This window comes from Ranitomeya imitator, chromosome 3, assembly GCF_032444005.1.
Source record: "Ranitomeya imitator isolate aRanImi1 chromosome 3, aRanImi1.pri, whole genome shotgun sequence".
Lineage (NCBI taxonomy): Eukaryota > Metazoa > Chordata > Amphibia > Anura > Dendrobatidae > Ranitomeya > Ranitomeya imitator.
The window spans coordinates 365,184,695-365,203,527 of NC_091284.1; positions in this window are offsets into that span (position 1 = coordinate 365,184,695).

Below are 18,833 nucleotides of genomic sequence, written 5' to 3' on the forward strand. Positions count from 1 at the left end.
ATCATCATATCTCTGCTGCGTGGTGACCCACAGGATTGGGCATTTTCCCTGGAATCTGGCAATCCTGCTTTGCTTAATGTTGATTCGTTCTTTCAGGCATTGGGGTTGTTGTATGATGAGCCTAATTCTGTGGATCAGGCTGAGAAAATCTTGTTAGCCCTGTGTCAAGGTCAAGAAGTGGCAGAATCGTATTGCCAGAAATTTAGAAAATGGTCTGTACTGACTAAATGGAATGAGGATGCCTTGGCAGCAATTTTCAGAAAGGGTCTTTCTGAATCCGTTAAAGATGTTATGGTGGGGTTCCCCACGCCTGCTGGTCTGAGTGATTCTATGTCTCTGGCCATTCAGATTGATCGGCGCTTGCGGGAGCGCAGAACTGTGCACGCTGTGGCGTTGTCCTCAGAGCAAATTTCTGAGCCTATGCAATGTGATAGAATTCTGTCTAGAGCTGAACGTCAAGCATTCAGGCGTCAGAATAGGTTGTGTTTTTACTGCGGCAATTCTGCTCATGTTATTTCTGATTGCCCTAAGCGTACAAAGAGAATCGCTAGTTCTGTTGCCATCAGTACTGTACAACCTAAATTTCTGTTATCTGTGACCTTGATCTGCTCATTATCATCATTTTCTTTCATGGCATTTGTGGATTCAGGCGTCGCTCTGAACTTAATGGACTTAGAATTTGCCAGACGTTGTGGTTTTCCCTTGCAGCCTTTGCAGAACCCTATTCCTTTGAGGGGCATTGATGCTACACCGTTGGCTAAAAATAAACCTCAGTTTTGGACACAGCTGACCATGCGCATGGCGCCAGCCCATCAGGAAGATTGTCGTTTTCTGGTGTTGCATAATTTGCATGATGATATTGTGCTGGGTTTTCCATGGTTGCAGCTACATAATCCGGTGTTAGATTGGAAATCCATGTCTGTGACTGGTTGGGGTTGTCAGGGGGTTCATGATCAGGTTCCTTTGATGTCAATCTCCTCTTCTCCCTCTTCTGAAATTCCTGAGTTTTTGTCTGACTTCCAGGATGTATTCGATGATCCCAAATCCAGTTCCCTTCCACCGCATAGGGACTGTGATTGTGCTATTGATTTGATTCCAGGTTGTAAGTTCCCTACGGGACGACTTTTCAACCTGTCTGTGCCTGAACATACCGCCATGTGGAGCTATATTAAGGAGTCTTTGGAGAAAGGGCATATTCGGCCATCTTCTTCACCGTTGGGAGCGGGGTTCTTTTTTGTTGCCAAGAAGGATGGCTCCTTGAGACCCTGTATTGATTACCGCCTCTTGAATAAGATCACGGTTAAATTTCAATACCCCTTGCCTTTGCTTACTGATTTGTTTGCTAAGATTAAGGGGTCTAGCTGGTTTACTAAGATTGACCTTCGAGGGGCATATAATCTTATTCGTATCAAGCAGGGTGACGAATGGAAAACTGCATTTAATATGCCCGAAGGCCATTTTGAATACCTTGTGATGCCATTCGGACTCTCTAATGCCCCATCTGTGTTCCAATCCTTCATGCATGATATCTTTCGGAGTTATCTTGATAAATTCATGGTTGTATATTTGGATGATATTTTGATTTTTTCCAATGATTGGGAGTCTCATGTGAAACAGGTCAGGATGGTATTTCAGATCCTCTGTAATAATGCTTTGTTTGTGAAGGGGTCAAAGTGCCTCTTTGGAGTGCAGAAGGTTTCTTTTTTGGGTTTCATTTTTTCTCCCTCATCTATAGAAATGGATCCGGTTAAGGTTCAGGCCATTCATGATTGGATTCAGCCCACATCTGTGAAGAGCCTTCAGAAATTCTTGGGCTTTGCTAATTTTTATCGTCGTTTCATTGCCAACTTCATTGTTCTGTGTTGGCTGGCAATCCTGGGATTTCTGGTACCAGAGATTTGGTTGGTAGGTCCTTTTGGTGGCCTTCTTTGTAACGGGATGTGCATTCTTTTGTGCAGTCCTGTGGGATTTGTGCGCGGGCTAAGCCTTGCTGTTCCCGCGCTAGTGGGTTGCTTTTGCCATTGCCGGTCCCTGAGAGACCTTGGACGCATATTTCTATGGATTTTATTTCCGATCTTCCTGTTTCCCAAAGAATGTCGGTTATCTGGGTTGTCTGTGACCGATTTTCTAAGATGGTTCATTTGGTGCCTTTGCCTAAATTGCCTTCTTCTTCTGATTTGGTTCCGTTGTTTTTTCAGCATGTGGTACGTTTGCATGGTATTCCGGAGAATATTGTGTCCAACAGAGGTTCCCAGTTTGTTTCTAGGTTTTGGCGGGCCTTTTGTGCCAAGCTGGGCATTGATTTGTCTTTTTCCTCTGCATTTCATCCTCAGACAAATGGCCAGACTGAGCAAACTAATCAGACCTTGGAGACCTATTTGAGATGCTTTGTGTCTTCTGATCAGGATGATTGGGTGGCTTTTTTGCCATTGGCCGAGTTTGCCCTTAATAATCGGGCTAGTTCGGCTACTTAGGTTTCGCCTTTTTTTTGTAATTTTGGTTTTCATCCTCGTTTTTCTTCTTGGCAGGTTGAGCCTTCTGACCTTCCTGGTGTGGATTCTGTGGTCGACAGGTTGCAGCAGATTTGGGCTTATGTGGTGGACAATTTGGTGCTGTCTCAGGAGGAGGCTTAGCGTTTTGCTAACTGTCGTCGGTGTGTTGGTTCCCGGCTTCGGGTTGGTGATCTGGTTTGGTTATCTTCCCGTCATGTTCCTATGAAGGTTTCTTCCCCTAAGTTTAAGCCTCAATTTATTGGTCCTTATAGGATTTCTGAGATTATTAATTCGGTGTCCTTTCACCTGGCGCTTCCGGCCTCTTTTGCTATTCATAATGTCTTCCATAGATCTTTGTTGCGGAAATATGTGGAGCCCGTTGTTCCCTCTGTTGATCCTCCGGCCCCTGTGTTGGTCGATGGGGAGCTGGAATATGTTGTTGAGAAGATTTTAGATTCCCGTTTTTGAGGCGGAAGCTTCAGTACCTTGTCAAGTGGAAGGGTTATGGCCAGGAGGATAATTCTTGGGTTTCTGCCTCTGATGTCCATGCCGTTGATTTGGTTCGTGCCTTTCAGCGGGCTCATCCTGATCGGCCTGGGGGCTTTCGTGAGGGTTCGGTGACCCCTCCTCAAGGGGGAGGTACTGTTGTGAATTCAGCTTTTGGGCTCCCTCCGGTGGTTGTAGAGGGTAATGCAGTTGTGCCTGGACTGCAGGAGTGGACAGGTGTATCTACTAATTGCAAAACTGACTGGGGTATATAGCTTTGCTGGATCCTTTAGTCAGTGCCAGTTGTCCATTGTTCTTGAAGGATTCACTTCCCTGCTGGTCTCTCCAGTTTGCTGGGTTTTTCTACAAAGATAAGTCCTGGCTTTGTTTTTGCTGTCCACCTGCAGTGGACCTTATAGTTCTGTGCATTTTCATGTTTTTGTCTTGTCCAGCTTGGTCTGTGAAGGATTTTTTGCAGCCTAGCTATTTCTCTGGAGATGCAGATATACCCCCCATGTCTTTAGTCAGATGTGGTGATCCGTATTTTCTGCAGTGGATATTTTCTAGTGTTTTTATACTGACCGCATAGTACTCTGTTCTATTCTTTCTTTTTAGCTAGTATAGCCTCCTATGCTAAAATCTGATTTCATATCTGCGTATGTTTTTTCCCTCTCCTCTCACAGTCAATATTTGTGGGGGGCTATCTATCCTTTGGGGATTTTCTCTGAGGCAAGATAGGTTTCCTGTTTCTGTCTTTAGGGGTAGTTAGATCTTAGGCTGTGTCGAGGGGTCTAGGGAGTGTTAGGTACCCCCCATGGCTACTTTTAGTTGTGCTGCTAGGTTCAGGGTTTGCGGTCAGTACAGGGACCACCTTCTCCAGACTACGTCTCATGCTGCTCCAAGGCCACCAGATCATAACAGCGTTCGTGATGGGGCACCATAGTCTCATCAGGGTCTGATTCTGGATCAGTAGACTGCGAGGGCAATGTTCTGGTCTGAGTCAATGGAACAGCATAGTAATCTGTCTGTGGCTGTGCATCTGTGCACTCCATGTCCGATTCAACTTGTAATGGGCATGTCCTGTTAACTGTTTCACTTTCTAACCCAGGAACGGTATGTGTAAAGAGCTCCATGGAGCGACTTGTCCCTGAAGGAAGCGACTTGTCCCTGACCGTGAACATCCACTAACGACGCGCTGCTTTTACATTTAGCAGTTTCAGAAGAGGAGGCGAAAGAGCTAGAGGCTGAGTCAGCAAGGAAAGCCAAAACTTGTTCTTGCTGCTGCGGCTTTAAAAGCGGTTTTCCTACTCCCAGAAAAGGGAGTGTTCGAAGCCTTGTGTAGCCAGACGACGAACGTGGCTCAACAACTCAAGACTTAGGTGCTATATTGCTTTTCCCACGACCACCTGATGCTCCACCACCACTACCATCATTACCAGCTGGCAATGACCGCCCACGGCCACAACCTCTTCCACCAGACTTCCTCATTGTTTGAAAAACGTAACCAAATTAACGGTATTTGTTACTGTAAGACCAGTTACAAGGTGAACTCAAACTTCTGTTGGATTTATATATCCCTTTATACGTGGTGAGACTGCAGGGAAAATCAGGCCCAATGTATAACAGTACACAGCTTCAGTGGCAGACAGATATGCCACTAACAGGACTGACGCTGATGCAGACACTACCAATAAAAAATCTCCCCCTTTTTATATTTTCTGGGAGAATATTGAAGAAATGTGGCCCACTCTTATACAGTATATGTTCTGTGGCCCAAAATTAGAGACAGATGCCACACACAGGAGTGGCACTGAAGCAGAAATGCCAATCTTAATCTCCCACTGTTTTTTTTTTTCAGGGAGAATTTAAAAGAAATCTGGCCCAGTATTACACACTAGGTTTAATGTGGCACAAAATTTAAGACAGGTGGCACACACAGGACTGGCACTGAAGCAGAAATGTCAATCTTAATCTCCCACTGTTTGTTTTTTTTCAGCGAGAATTTAAAAGAAATCTGGCCCAGTATTACACACTAGGTTTAATGTGGCACAAAATTTGAGACAGGTGGCACACACAGGACTGGCACTGAAGCAGAAATGCCAATCTTAATCTCCCACTGTTTTTTTTTTTCAGGGAGAATTTAAAAGAAATCTGGCCCAGTATTACACACTAGGTTTAATGTGGCACAAAATTTGAGACAGGTGGCACACACAGGACTGGCACTGAAGCAGAAATGTCAATCTTAATCTCCCACTGTTTGTTTTTTTTCAGCGAGAATTTAAAAGAAATCTGGCCCAGTATTACACACTAGATTTAATATGGCACAAAATTAGAGACAGATGCCACACACAGCACTGGCACTGAGGCAAAATTGCCAATCTTAATCTCCCACTATTTTTTTTTTATTCATGGGAGAATTGGCAAGAAATCAGGCCCACTGTAAGATTGTATGTTTTCTGTGCCAGAAAATGAGACACAGATGCCACACACAGGACTGCCACTGATACAGATTTGCCAATTTTAATCTGCACCCTTTTTTTTTTTCTTCAGGGAGACTAGTGAATACATCTGGGCCACTGTATTAGAGTATATTTTCTGTGGCAGAAAGTGGCTTGAAGAGATATAACGAAACAAACAAAAAAAAAGGGACTGTACTACAATTACTATCTCCCTGCAGTAATCTCAGCAAAGTATGGCAGGCAGCAATAACAAGGAGTGGACTGCTGCAAAAAAAAGTCAAAAGTGTGGACAAACAAACAAGATAGCTGTGCAGAAAGGAAGGAGCAACAGGATTTGTGCTTTGAAAAAAGCAGTTGGTTTGCACAGCGGTGTACAAACAGCAATGCAGCTATCAGGGAGCCTTCTAGGGTAGCCCAATGAGCTACATCGCCAAGGAAAAAAAAATGTAGCCTCTCTGTCCCTGCAAACAAAAGGTGGTGTTGGACAGTGGAAATCGCTACAGCACAAGCGGTTTGGGGGTAATGTACCCTGCCTAACGCTATCCTTGCTTCTGATGAAGTGGCAGCAACCTCTCCCTATGGTCAAATCAGCAGCAGTAAGATGGCGGTCGGCGGGAACGCCCCTTATAGCCCATGTGACGCCGCAGAAAGCAAGCCAATCACTGCAATGCCCTTCTTTAAAATGGTGGGGACTGAGACCTATGTCATCACGCTGCCCACACTCTGCGTCCACCTTCATTGGCTGAGAAATGGCGCTTTTCGCGTTATTGAAGCGCGACTTTGGTGCGAAAGTCGCGTACCACATGGCCGACCCCACACAGGGATCGGGTCGGGTTTCATGAAACTCGACTTTGCCAAAATGAAAATGACCGACCCGTTTCGCTCAACCCTAGCTATGGCAGCCATAAAATTCCTTTCGTTATCACTGACTACGTTGCCTGCCTCAAGATGTACACTGCCCAGCCATGACTGAGTTTTTTGCTGCAAGCACTCAGCCAGTACTTCCGTGGTGTGTCTGTTGTCGCCCAAACACTTCATTTCCAACACAGCCTGCTGACGCTTACCACTAGCTGTTCCATAATGTGACACCTCGTGTGCAACACTGGCAGCTGCGGATGGAGTGGTCGGGCGACTGCGCTCTATGGACAAGCTTTCACTTCTGGAGGAGGAGGAGGGGTGGCGAACGCCTACTGCCAACTATTTCCTAGACCGTGGGCTAGGCAGAACTGTCCCCCTATGGCTGTCCCCTGTGGACCCTGCATCCACCACATTAACCCAGTGCGCCGTGATGGACACGTAACGTCCCTGCCCATGCCTGCTGGTCCATGCATCTGTAGTGAGGTGCACCTTTCTACTGACTGATTGCCTGAGTGCATGGACAATGCGGTCTTTGACATGCTGATGGAGGGCTGGGATGGCTTTTCTTGCAAAGAACTGTCGACTGGGTAGGTCATAGCGTGGTACTGCGTAGGCCATCAGGGCTTTGAAAGCTTCACTTTCAACCAACCAGTAGGGCATCATCTCTAACGAGATTAGTCTAGCATTGTGGGCGTTCAAACCCTGTGTACGTGGATGAGAGGATGAGTACTTTCTTTTCCTAACGAGAGTCTCTTGTAGGGTGAGCTGGACTGGAGAGCTGCATATGGTGGAACTAGCGGGGGTGGTGGTGGACATGGCAGATTGAGAGAGGGTTGGTGATGGTATTCTTGATGTTGGCCTACCTACAGTGTTTCCTACCAAGAACCTTATGATTCCCTGACTGCTTTGGCATTGCGACGATACCTCTACATTTGCTGTTGGTGGTGTCATAACCGGTGGGCTTACAGTGAGGGAAGCAATGTAGTGTTGCTGAGTACCTTCATTCTGAGCGGGTGCACCAACGGTACGGGACATTTGGTAGTTATTCCAGGCTTGCAGGTGCATGCTGTTTAAATGTCTACGCATGCAAGTTGTATTTAAATTTTGGACATTCTTCCCTTTGCTAAAGGTCTTTGAGCATTTCTTACAGATAACTTTGCGCTGATCATTCGGATCTTGGTTAAAAAATTCCCACACTGCACTCTTCCTACTATCGAATACCTTTTCAGGCATTGCACGCTGTTCTCCTTTCACCGGATGGCCACGCTGTCCTAAAAGTGTTTTTAGTTTTGTCAAACGTTTTTGGCCAGATATGGGCCTGCCAGATGAAAGCTGTTGCGATGTGGATGCCTGCTGCGGATCATCCTCCTCCGCTTCAGAGCTACGGCCAGCGGTACCCTGTTCCCCCAATGGCTACCAATCTGGGTCAACAACTGGGTCATCTATCACCTCCTCTTCAATGTCATGTGCACCTTCCTCTGTTTCACAGTGTAAGGTGCTATAGCATTCGGGACGGGACACCATAGTCACATCAGGGTCAGATTCTGGCTCAGTACACTGCGAGGGCAATGTAGTGATCTGCGTCAATGGAACAGCATAATAATCTAGCTGTGGCTGTGCATCTGTGCACTCCATGTCCGATTCATCTTGTAATGGCCTGTTAACTAGTTCCCTTTCTAACCCTGGCACAGTATGTGTAAAGAGCTCCATGGGGTAAACTGTAGTGTCGCCTGCCTCACACTTCACTTTTGCTTTGGGTGAAGGATACAAGGAAGCGACTTGTTCCTGACTGGGAGCATTCACTGACGACTCGCTGCTTTTATATTTCGCACTTTCTGAAGAGGAGGGGAAAGAGCTAGAGGCTGAGTCAGCAAGGAAAGCCAAAACTTTTTCCTGTTGCTCCGGCTTTAAAAGCGGTTTTCCTACTCCCAGATAAGGGAGCCTTCGAGGCCTTGTCTAGCCAGGCGATGAAACTGGCTCAACACCTCCAGCCTTAGGTGCTATTTTGCTTTTCCCACTACCACCAGATGCTCCACCACCACCATCAGTACCAGCTGGCAATGACCGTCCACAGCCTCTTCCACCAGACTTCCTCATTTTTTGGGAAAATCTAACCAAAATAACAACCGTAATATGGTACTGTTAAACAAGGTAGAAGGTGTATATAAACTTGTTGTCAATTTAAATATCCCTTTTTTGGGGGGGAGACTGCAGCAAAAAACAGGCCCTGTGTATTACACTACAAAATGTAAGTGGCACAACGTGGCTGGAAGATATACGACAAACAGAACTGATGTATAGAAACTTGTTGTCAATTTAAATCTCCCTTTTTTGGGGGGGAGACTGCAGCAATAAACAGGTCCTGTGTATTACACTACACAATGTAAGTGGCAGAACGTGGCTGGCAGATATACGACAAACAGAACTGACGTATAGGAACTTGTTGTCAATTTAAATCTCCCTTTTTTTTGGGGGGGAGACTGCAGCAAAAAACAGGTCCTGTGTATTACACTACACAATGTAAGTGGCAGAACGTGGCTGGCAGATATACGACAAACAGAACTAACGTATAGAAACTTGTTGTCAATTTAATTCTCCTATTTGGGGGGAGACTGCAGCAAAAACAGGCCCAGTGTATTACACTACACAATGTAAGTGGCACAACGTGGCAGAAATATAAAAAAATACAAGGGCTGTAGTACAATTTCAATCTCCCTACAATGATCAAAGGACAAGTATGGCAGCAATAAAAAGGACTTCTGCACACAAAAGTGTGGACAAAGAAACAAGAGAACTGTGCAGAAAGGAGCAACAGTATTTTTGCTTTTAAAAAAGCAGTTGGTTTGCACAGCGGTCTACAAACAGCAATGCAGCTATCAGGGAGCCTTATTGGGCAGTCTAATAAGCTACTGCGCTGATGCACAAAAAAAACCTCCACTGTCCCTGCAAACAAAAGGTGGTGTTGGACAGTGGAAAGCGCTACAGCACAAGCAGTTTGGGGGTTAATCTTCCCTCCCTAACTATATCCCTTCTTCTGATGAAGCTGCAGCAACCTCTCCCTATGCTAAAATCGGCAGAAGTAAGATGGCGGTCGGCGTGCATGCCCCTTTATAGCCCCTGTGACGCCGCAGAAAACAAGCCAATCACTGTAATGCCCTTCTCTAAGATGGTGGGGACCGAGACCTATGTCATCACGCTGCCCACGCTCTGCGTCCTCCTTCATTGGATGAGAAATGGCCCTGAAAGCATTATACAAAACGCGACTTTGGCGCAAAGATCGCCGACCTCATGGCCGATCCCACACTAGGATCGGGTCGGGTTTCACGAAATCCGACTTTGCCAAAAGTCGGCGATTTTTGAAATTGTCGGATCCATTTCACTCAACCCTAGTCTTGACCACAAAACTAGCAGAAAGGATTTTGATTCAGAAACAAGGCCTGGTGTCTTGCCCACACTATTAGTACAAACAATAATGAATAAAAAATGTGGCCTAGTGTATGGCCCACATTATTAGCAGAAAGGATTTAGATTTAGAAATGTGGCCCGGTATATGGTGCACACTATTAGAACAAACTATTTTCACATTGAAATGTAGCCTTTTGTATGGCCAACACTGTTAGTAGAAAGGATTTATATTCTAAAATGTGGTGTAGCTAACCCTTTTTGGACATGTGCACTCCTACTCCCATCAGCCACAGGTGATTTTAAGTAGTTAGCTGGTCCAGTCCTGCCACATAAATTGTAGGCTTTTTGAACAGGAGAGGTGACATATCAGGAAAGGGACCCAACTTTTGAAGTACGCCTTGAAATGGCAGTTGGGCTCACATATATTGGCCAATCTATGCGCTAAGTACCTTCATTTTTACTGTATTTGTCATAGCAATTTTGCAGATGAATATTTTGTACAGGTATATGCATTATATAGCACTTTTTATCCTTTTTTCCAATTTTCTATGGCAGTAATGCAGTTTAATGTTCTAGAGTAATCATTCTTGGTAAATCATGGTGCAACCTTAGGCTATATGCACACGCTAAGGATTTTGCTGCAGATCCGCAGCGCTTCCGCAGCTGCGGATCCGCAGCAGTTTCCCATGCGTTTACAGTACAATGTAAAACTATGGGAAACGCAATCCGCAGTGCACATGCTGCTGAAAAAAACGCATGGAAACGCAGCGGTTTACATTCCGCAGCATGTCAATTTTTTTTGCGGAATCCGCAGCGGTTTTGCACCTGCTCCATAATAGAAAACCGCAGGTGTAAAACCGCAGTAGAATCCGCACAAAAACCATTGTAAATCCGTGGTAAATCCGCAATAAATCCGCAGGAAAAATGCAGTTTTTGACCTGCTTTTTTTATCAAATCCGCTGCGGAAACATTCACAGAGGATCTTTCTACGTGTGCATATACCCTTACCGGTTTTTCAACTTATACATTTTATTTGGTTGACATCTCTTCACACTAGCTTGGATGTTCTGGTCTTGTTCTCTATTTGCACAGTAGAGGTGACATATCAGGACAGGGACCCAACTTTGAATGATGCCTTGACATGGTAGTTGGACTCACATATATTGATGAATATATGCACTAAGTACCTTCTTTTTTACTGTATCTTTCATAGTAATTTTGCAGATTAATATTTCATATATACACTATATAGCGCTCAGTTTTTTTTCTCATTTTCTATGGCAGTAATGCAGTTTCAATATTCTAGAGTAATCATTCTTCATAAATCATGGTGCAACTGTTACTGTTTTTCAAGTTATATCCTTTTTTGGTTGGCACCTGTTCACACTAGCTTGGATGTGCTTGTCTTTATCACTATTTGTGTCTAACTCTTTTTTGACATCTACACTCCTACTCCCATCAGCAGGGCCGGACTGGCCATCAGGCAGTTCTGGCAAATGCCAGAAGGGCCAGTGCCAGTAGTGGGCCACTGCGCGCCGACTCAATCCCACCCCCCCAGGGCCGCCACTGCCGCATTCAACTATACTGGCGTCTATGATGCCGGTACAGTTAAATGCAATGATGGAGGAGAGAGCGTCACCTGACACTCCCTCTCCCATCATTCCCCGCTCTGCCCCTGACACTGCGGGTGCGCGAGCACTCACCGTGTCCCAGACAGAGCAGCGGCAGCTGCTGAGACAGGAGCAGGGAGCACCGCGGGCACGAGGGGAGGTGAGGAGTGTTTTTTTTTTTACTGGACTGTGGGGCCATTCTGGGGGGGAGGAGAGATGTGGGCTCTGCTGTATACAACTATGCAGGCTGTGCTGTATACAACTATGTGGGCTGTGTTATATACTACTATGTAACATAGTAACATAGTTATTAAGGTTGAAGGAAGACTTTAAGTCCATCTAGTTCAACCCATAGCCTAACCTAACATGCCCTAACATGTTGATCCAGAGGAAGGCAAAAAAAACCATGTGGCAAAGAGTAAGCTCCACATTGGGGAAAAAAATTCCTTCCCGACTCCACATACGGCAATCAGACTAGTTCCCTGGATCAACACCCTAACAAGGAATCTAGTATATATACCCTGTAACATTATACTTTTCAAGAAAGGCATCCAGTCCCCTCTTAAGTTTAAGTAATGAATCACTCATTACAACATCATATGACAGAGAGTTCCATAGTCTCACTGCTCTTACAGTACGTGGGCTGTGCTATGTGGGCTGTGCTATATTATATACTACTGTGTGTGCTATGTTATACACTACTGTGTGGGCTGTGCTGTATTCTACTATGTGGGCAGTGCGGCATACTACTATGTGGGCTGTGCTATACAGTACTGTGTGGGCTGTGCTGTATACTACTGTGTGGGCTGTGCTGTATACTACTATGTGGGCTTTGCTATACACTACTATGTGGGCTCTGTTGTATACTACCATGTGGGCTGTGCTATATACTACTGTGTGAGCTCTGCTATATACTCCTATGTGGGCTCCTATATTATATACTACTGTGTAGGCTGTGCTATACATTACTATGTGGGAAGTGCTGTATACTACTATGTGGTCTGTGCTATACACAACTGTGTGGGCTGTGCTGTATACTACTATGTGGGCTGCGCTGTATACAACTATGTGGGCTGTGCTGTATACTACTATGTGGGCTGTGCTATACACTGCAGTGTGAGCTGTGCTGTATACTACTGTGTGGGCTGTGCTGTATACTACTATGTGGGCTCTGCTATACACTACTATGTGGGGTCTGCTGTATACTACTATTTGTGCTGTGCTATACACTACTATGTGGGCTCTGCTATATACTACTGTGTGGGGTGTGCTGTATACTACTATGTGGGCTGTGCTATACACGACTGTGTGTGCTCTGCTATATACTGCTATGTGGGCAGTGCTGTATACTACAATGTGGGCTGTGCTATATACTACTACGTGGGCTCTGCTGTATACTACTATGTGGGCAGTGCTGTATACTACTATGTGGGCAGTGCTATATACTATTATGTGGGCTGTGCTGTATACTGCTGCATGGGCTGTGCTGTATACTGCTATGTGGACTGTGTTATCTGCTATGTGGGTTGTGCTATATACTATGGGGGGTATATTATATTCTATGGGGAGGCCGTGTTATATACTATGTGGCTGTTATATACTACTGTGGGGGTATATTATATTCTATGGGGGAGGCTGTGTTATACTATGGGAGGCTGCATTATATTCTGTGGGGGCCACATTATATATTATGGCGAGGTGGGCTGTATTATATTCTATGGCGTGGCTGCATTATATTCTGTAGGGTGGTGGCTGCATTATATTATATGTGGGCTGCATTATACTGTATCGAGGATTATGGGGAATATGTTATACTATATGAAGAACTATGGGGTGCATTATACTATGGGAAGTGAATTGTGCTACATGGATGACTATGGCGGTGCATTATACTATATGGAGCACTATGAGGAGTGTATTATGCTATATGGAGGACTATGAGGAGTGTATTATACTATGTGGAGGACAGAGCAGTGTATTTTAATATATGGAGGACTATAGGGAGTGTATTATACTATATGGAGGACTGAGGTGCACATTATAATATATGGAGGCCTATGGGGTGTATTTTACTAAACAAGTAAAATGCTGCGTATTCAAACTGTTTTTGCTGGAACAAAATTATTGTTCTCAGCAGTGCATCGCCAACGTAAACTGTAGATGTTCTGCTGATAACATGATTACTGTATGGTGATCTGTTAGTAATCTGTTAGTGATGGTTCTGTCATTATTCCTCAGCTGGTGGAAAGAGGCCAGGAAGCAAGTGTTGAACAACTTCAGTATTGTTGATCAAACTCATTTAGCGGCCTGAACTCAGCGCATGTAAATACAACCAAAATGCTTTTCTTTGATGTGCAATATGTTAGCATTTGGGGCCCCATTTTAAACTTTGCCTAGGCGTAGGGCCCCACTTTGCCTAAAACCGGCCCTGCCTACAAGTGTACAAAGATATTATACAGTCACCATGTGACTAGTGGGCCTGTGTAACTTCAAATGCCAGGGCTGAATTTTAGTCTCAGTCTGACCCTGCCCATCAGCCACAGGTGATTTGAAGTAGTTAGCTGGTCTATTCCTACCCCATAAATTGTAGGATTTTTTGCCCAGGAGAGGTGACATATCAGGACAGGGACCCAACTTTTGAAGGATGCCTTGACATGGCAGTTGGGCTCACATATATTGGCCAATCTATGCTCTAAATACCTTCTTTTGTACTGTATTTTTCATAGCAATTTTGCAGATGAATATTTCGTATATACATTATATAGCTTTTTTGTTTCCTTTTTTCCCATTTTCTATGGCAGTAATGCAGCTTCAATGTTTTAGAGCAATCATTCTTGGTAAATCATGGTGCAACCTTTACCGTTTTTCATGTTATATGCTTTATTTGGTTGGCACCTGTTCACACTAGCTTGGATCTGCTGGTCTTTTTCTCTATTTGTTTCTGGCCCACACTATTAACACAAAGGATTTAGATTCTGAAATATGGCCTGGTGTATGGCCCACACTATTAGCAAAAAGGATTTAGATTCTGACATGTGGCCTGGTGTCTGGACTATACTATTAGCATAATCCATTTATATTCTGAAATGGGCATTGTGTATGGCTCACACTGTTGGCAGAAAAGATTTAGATTCTGAAATGTGGCCTGATGTCTGGCCCATAACATTAGTGTGGTGGGCCACTGGGGAGGTGCCAAATGTTACAGAATGAACAGCTGGGGCATGTAGTCCCACTGGCAGCAGATAATGATGTCATGGCAGCTGAGGTGGGTTGCTGGACCCCTCAACACTTCCCTTGTGTCTACAACAATTGTCAATAGTGGGAAGTGGCACTTGTGGATGGTATAGGACCCCCCAGGGGCACTACTGTAGTGGTGGCATCTGGGTGCATGTTTTGGAGCGACCGTGGTGTGTGTGCAATCTCAAGCAGCTAGACACGCAGGTGAACTTGTAAATCTATCAATTTTACTGAAAGAGGTAACAGGGTACAGTCTCCCTCTTAAAGGTAAAGTTCATAGCATATTGTGCATATAAAAGTAAGGATTTTCTCTTCATGAGACAAGTGAGGTTATGGCCTCTCAGGGCGGCTAGAGCAAAGTTCTCTTCACTTTCTATTAGAGGAAGTGCTATGCGCAGTCCAAGAAATATTACACTGATGGAGGGACCTTCACAGAGTTGCTCTCTGTGGAAACCTACTAAAGTGGGGAAGTACTCTCAGTTTTGAGCCTACCTTTCCCTTTGACAGGGGATAGGTTAAGCAAAGTCAGTGGCGTGGCAGCCACGTGGGTCTGGTTCTGGCTAGAAGCAAACAGGATGACCAGAATTTAGGAGATCACATGTGCAGCTTTATCTCTCCTGACAGCATAAGACTTCACTCTTTTTTGGAGGAGATTATATGTAGAAAGATGTCCCCTCAGCGTGGACTCACATGGAAAACTATGTTGGGAGCAGTAGTGTTTTGCTCCCTCAGGCAGCTTGAACCTCCCAGAACTGGAAGTTACCTCAGGAAATGTGAGAGTCCTGAGCTGGAATTAACTCAGGAAGTCTGTGAGAGCCCTGAGCTGGGAGGCTCATCCCAGCAGTTACTATGGCAGCTGTTGTGAATTCTGTGGTCAAGCTCCCTCCTGTGGTCATGAGTGGTACTTTGGCTGGTTCTGTCTATGGGCTTCCTCTGGTGGATGTGAGTGGGGCTGCGGCTTCTGAGTTTCCTTCCTCAGGTGACGAGGTTAAGTCGTTAGGTGCTGATCTATTTAACTCCACCTAGTTCTTTGTTCCTGGCCTCCAGTCAATGTTCCAGTATTGGTCTTGCTTTCTCCTGGATCGTTCTTGTGGCCTGTCTGCCCTGCATAAGCTAAGTTTTGCTTGTGTTACTTTTGTTTGCTATATTTTCTGTCCAGCTTGCTATATTGGTTTTTCTTGCTTGCTGGAAGCTCTGAGACGCAGAGGGAGCACCTCCGTACCGTTAGTCGGTGCGGAGGGTCTTTTTGCCCCTCTGCGTGGTTGTTTGTAGGTTTTTGTGCTGACCGCAAAGCTATCTTTCCTATCCTCGGTCTATTCAGTAAGTCGAGCCTCACTTTGCTAAAATCTATTTCTTCTCTGTGTTTGTATTTTCATCTTAACTCACAGTCATTATACAGTTAGGTCCATATATATTTGGACAGAGACAACATTTTTCTAATTTTGGTTATAGACATTACCACAATGAATTTTAAACAAAACAATTCAGATGCAGTTGAAGTTCAGACTTTCAGCTTTCATTTGAGGGTATCCACATTAAAATCGGATGAAGGGTTTAGGAGTTTCAGCTCCTTAACATGTGCCACCCTGTTTTTAAAGGGACCAAAAGTAATTGGACAATTGACTCTAAGGCTATTTCATGGACAGGTGTGGGCAATATCTTTGTTATGTCATTCTCAATTAAAGATAAAAGGCCTGGAGTTGATTTGAGGTGTGGTGCTTGCATTTGGAAGGTTTTGCTGTGAAGTAAACTTGCGGTCAAAGGAGCTCTCCAAGTAGGTGAAACAAGCCATCCTTAAGCTGCGAAAAAAAAAAAAAAACCCATCTGAGAAATTTCTACAATATTAGGAGTGGCAAAATCTACAGTTTGGTACATCTTGAGAAAGAAAGAAAGCACTGGTGAACTCATCAATGCAAAAAGACCTGGGCGCCCACCGAAGACAACAGTGGTCGATGATCGCAGAATAATCTCCATGGTGAAGAGAAAACCCTTCACAACAGCCAACCAAGTGAACAACACTCTCCAGGAGGTAGGCGTATCAATATCCAAACCTACCATAAAGAAAAGACTGCATGAAAGTAAATACAGAGGGTTCACTGCACGGTGCAAGCCACTCATAAGCATCAAGAATAAAAAGGCTAGACTGGACTTTGCTAAAAAACTCTAAAAATGCCAGCACAGTTCTGGAAGAACATTCTTTGGACAGATGAAACCAAGATCAACCTCTACCAGAATGATGGAAAGAGAAAATTATGGTGAAGGCGTGGTACAGCTCATGATCCAAAGCATACCACATCATCTGTAAAACACGGTGGAGGCAGTGTGATGGCTTGGGCATGCATGGCTGCCAGTGGCACTGGGTCACTAGTGTTTATTGATTATGTGACACAGGACAGAAGCAGCCGAATGAATTCTGAGGTATTCAGAGACATACTGTGTGCTCAGATCCAGCCAAATGCAGGAAAAATGATTGGTCGTCATTTCATACTACAGATGGACAATGACCCAAAACATAAAGCCAAAGCAACCCAGGAGTTTATTAAAGCAAAAAAGTGGAATATTCTTGAATAGTCAAGTCAGTCACCTGATCTCAACCATATTGAGCATGCATTTAACTTTTTAAAGACTAAACTTCAGACAGAAAGGCCCACAAACAAACAGCAACTGAAAACCACCAGTGAAGGCCTGGCAGAGCATCAAAAAGGAGGAAACACAGCGTCTGATGATGTTCATGAGTTCAAGACTTCAGGCCGTCATTGCCAACAAAGGATTTTCAACCAAGTACTATAAATGAACATTTTATTTAAAATTATTGAATCTGTCCAATTACTTTTGGTCTCTTTAAAAACAGGGTGGCACATGTTAAGGAGCTGAAACTCCTAAACCCTTCATCCAATTTTAATGTGGATACCCTCAAATGAAAGCTGAAAGTCTGAACTTCAACTGCATCTGAATCGTTTCGCTTAAAATTCATTGTGGTAATATCTATAACCAAAATTAGAAAAATGTTGTCTCTGTCCAAATATATATGGACCTAACTGTATGTAGGGGGCTGCCTTTTCCTTTGGGGAATTTCTCTGAGGCAAGGTAGGCTTATTTTTCTATCTTCAGGGCTAGCTAGTTTCTCAGGCTGTGCCGAGTTGCATAGGGAGCGTTAGGCGCAATCCACGGCTACCTCTAGTGTGGTATGATAGGATTAGGTATTGCGGTCAGCAGAGTTCCCACGTCTCAGAGCTCGTCCTATGTTAGTAACTATCAGGTCACTTTGTGTGCTCTTGACCACTAGGTCCATTGTGGTTCTGAATCACCTGTTCATAACAGTACTGGAGGCCCAAAGTACTAATGCTTCTCAATAGAGGGAAAAGAGAAGTTCTGAGACCATTTTTTTTCTCTGTACTGTGTTTTGTCTTTCTTTTCCCCTAGACATTTGGGTGGTTCAGGACACAGGTGTAGTGATGGACATTAAAGGTCTGTCTTCTTGTATGGATTATCTCACTGCAAGAGTACAAAATATTCAAGACTTTGTGGTTCAGAATTCTATGTTAGAGCCAAGAATTCCTATTCCTGATTTGTTTTCTGGAGATAGAGCTAAGTTTCTGAGTTTTAAGAATAATTGTAAACTGTTTCTGGCTTTGAAACCCCGCTCCTCTGGTGACCCAGTTCAACAAGTTAAGATCATTATTTCTTTATTACGTGGCGACCCTCAAGACTGTGCATTTTCCCTTGTGCCAGGAGATCCTGCATTATGTAATATTGATGCGTTTTTTCTGGCGCTCGGATTGCTGTATGATGAACCTAATTCAGTGGATCAGGCATCAGGCAGAGAAAAATTTGCTGGCTCTGTCTCAGGGTCAGGATGAGGTAGAGATATATTGTCAGAAGTTTAGGAAGTGGTCTGTGCTCACTCAACGGAATGAATGTGCGCTGGCAGCAATTTTCAGAAAAGGTCTCTCTGAAGCCCTTAAGGATGTCATGGTGGGATTTCCTATGCCTGCTGGTCTGAATGAGCCTATGTCTTTGGCCATTCAGATCGGTCGACGCTTGCGTGAGCGTAAAACTGTGCACCATTTGGCGGTATTATCTGAGCATGGACCTGAGCCTATGCAGTGCGATAGGACTTTGACTAGAGCTGAACGGCAAGAACACAGACGTCAGAATGGGCTGTGTTTTTACTGTGCTGATTCCACTCATGCTATCTCCGACTGTCCTAAGCGCACTAAGCGGTTCGCTAGGTCTGCCACCATTGGTATGGTACAGTCAAAATTTCTTTTGTCCGTTACTTTGAT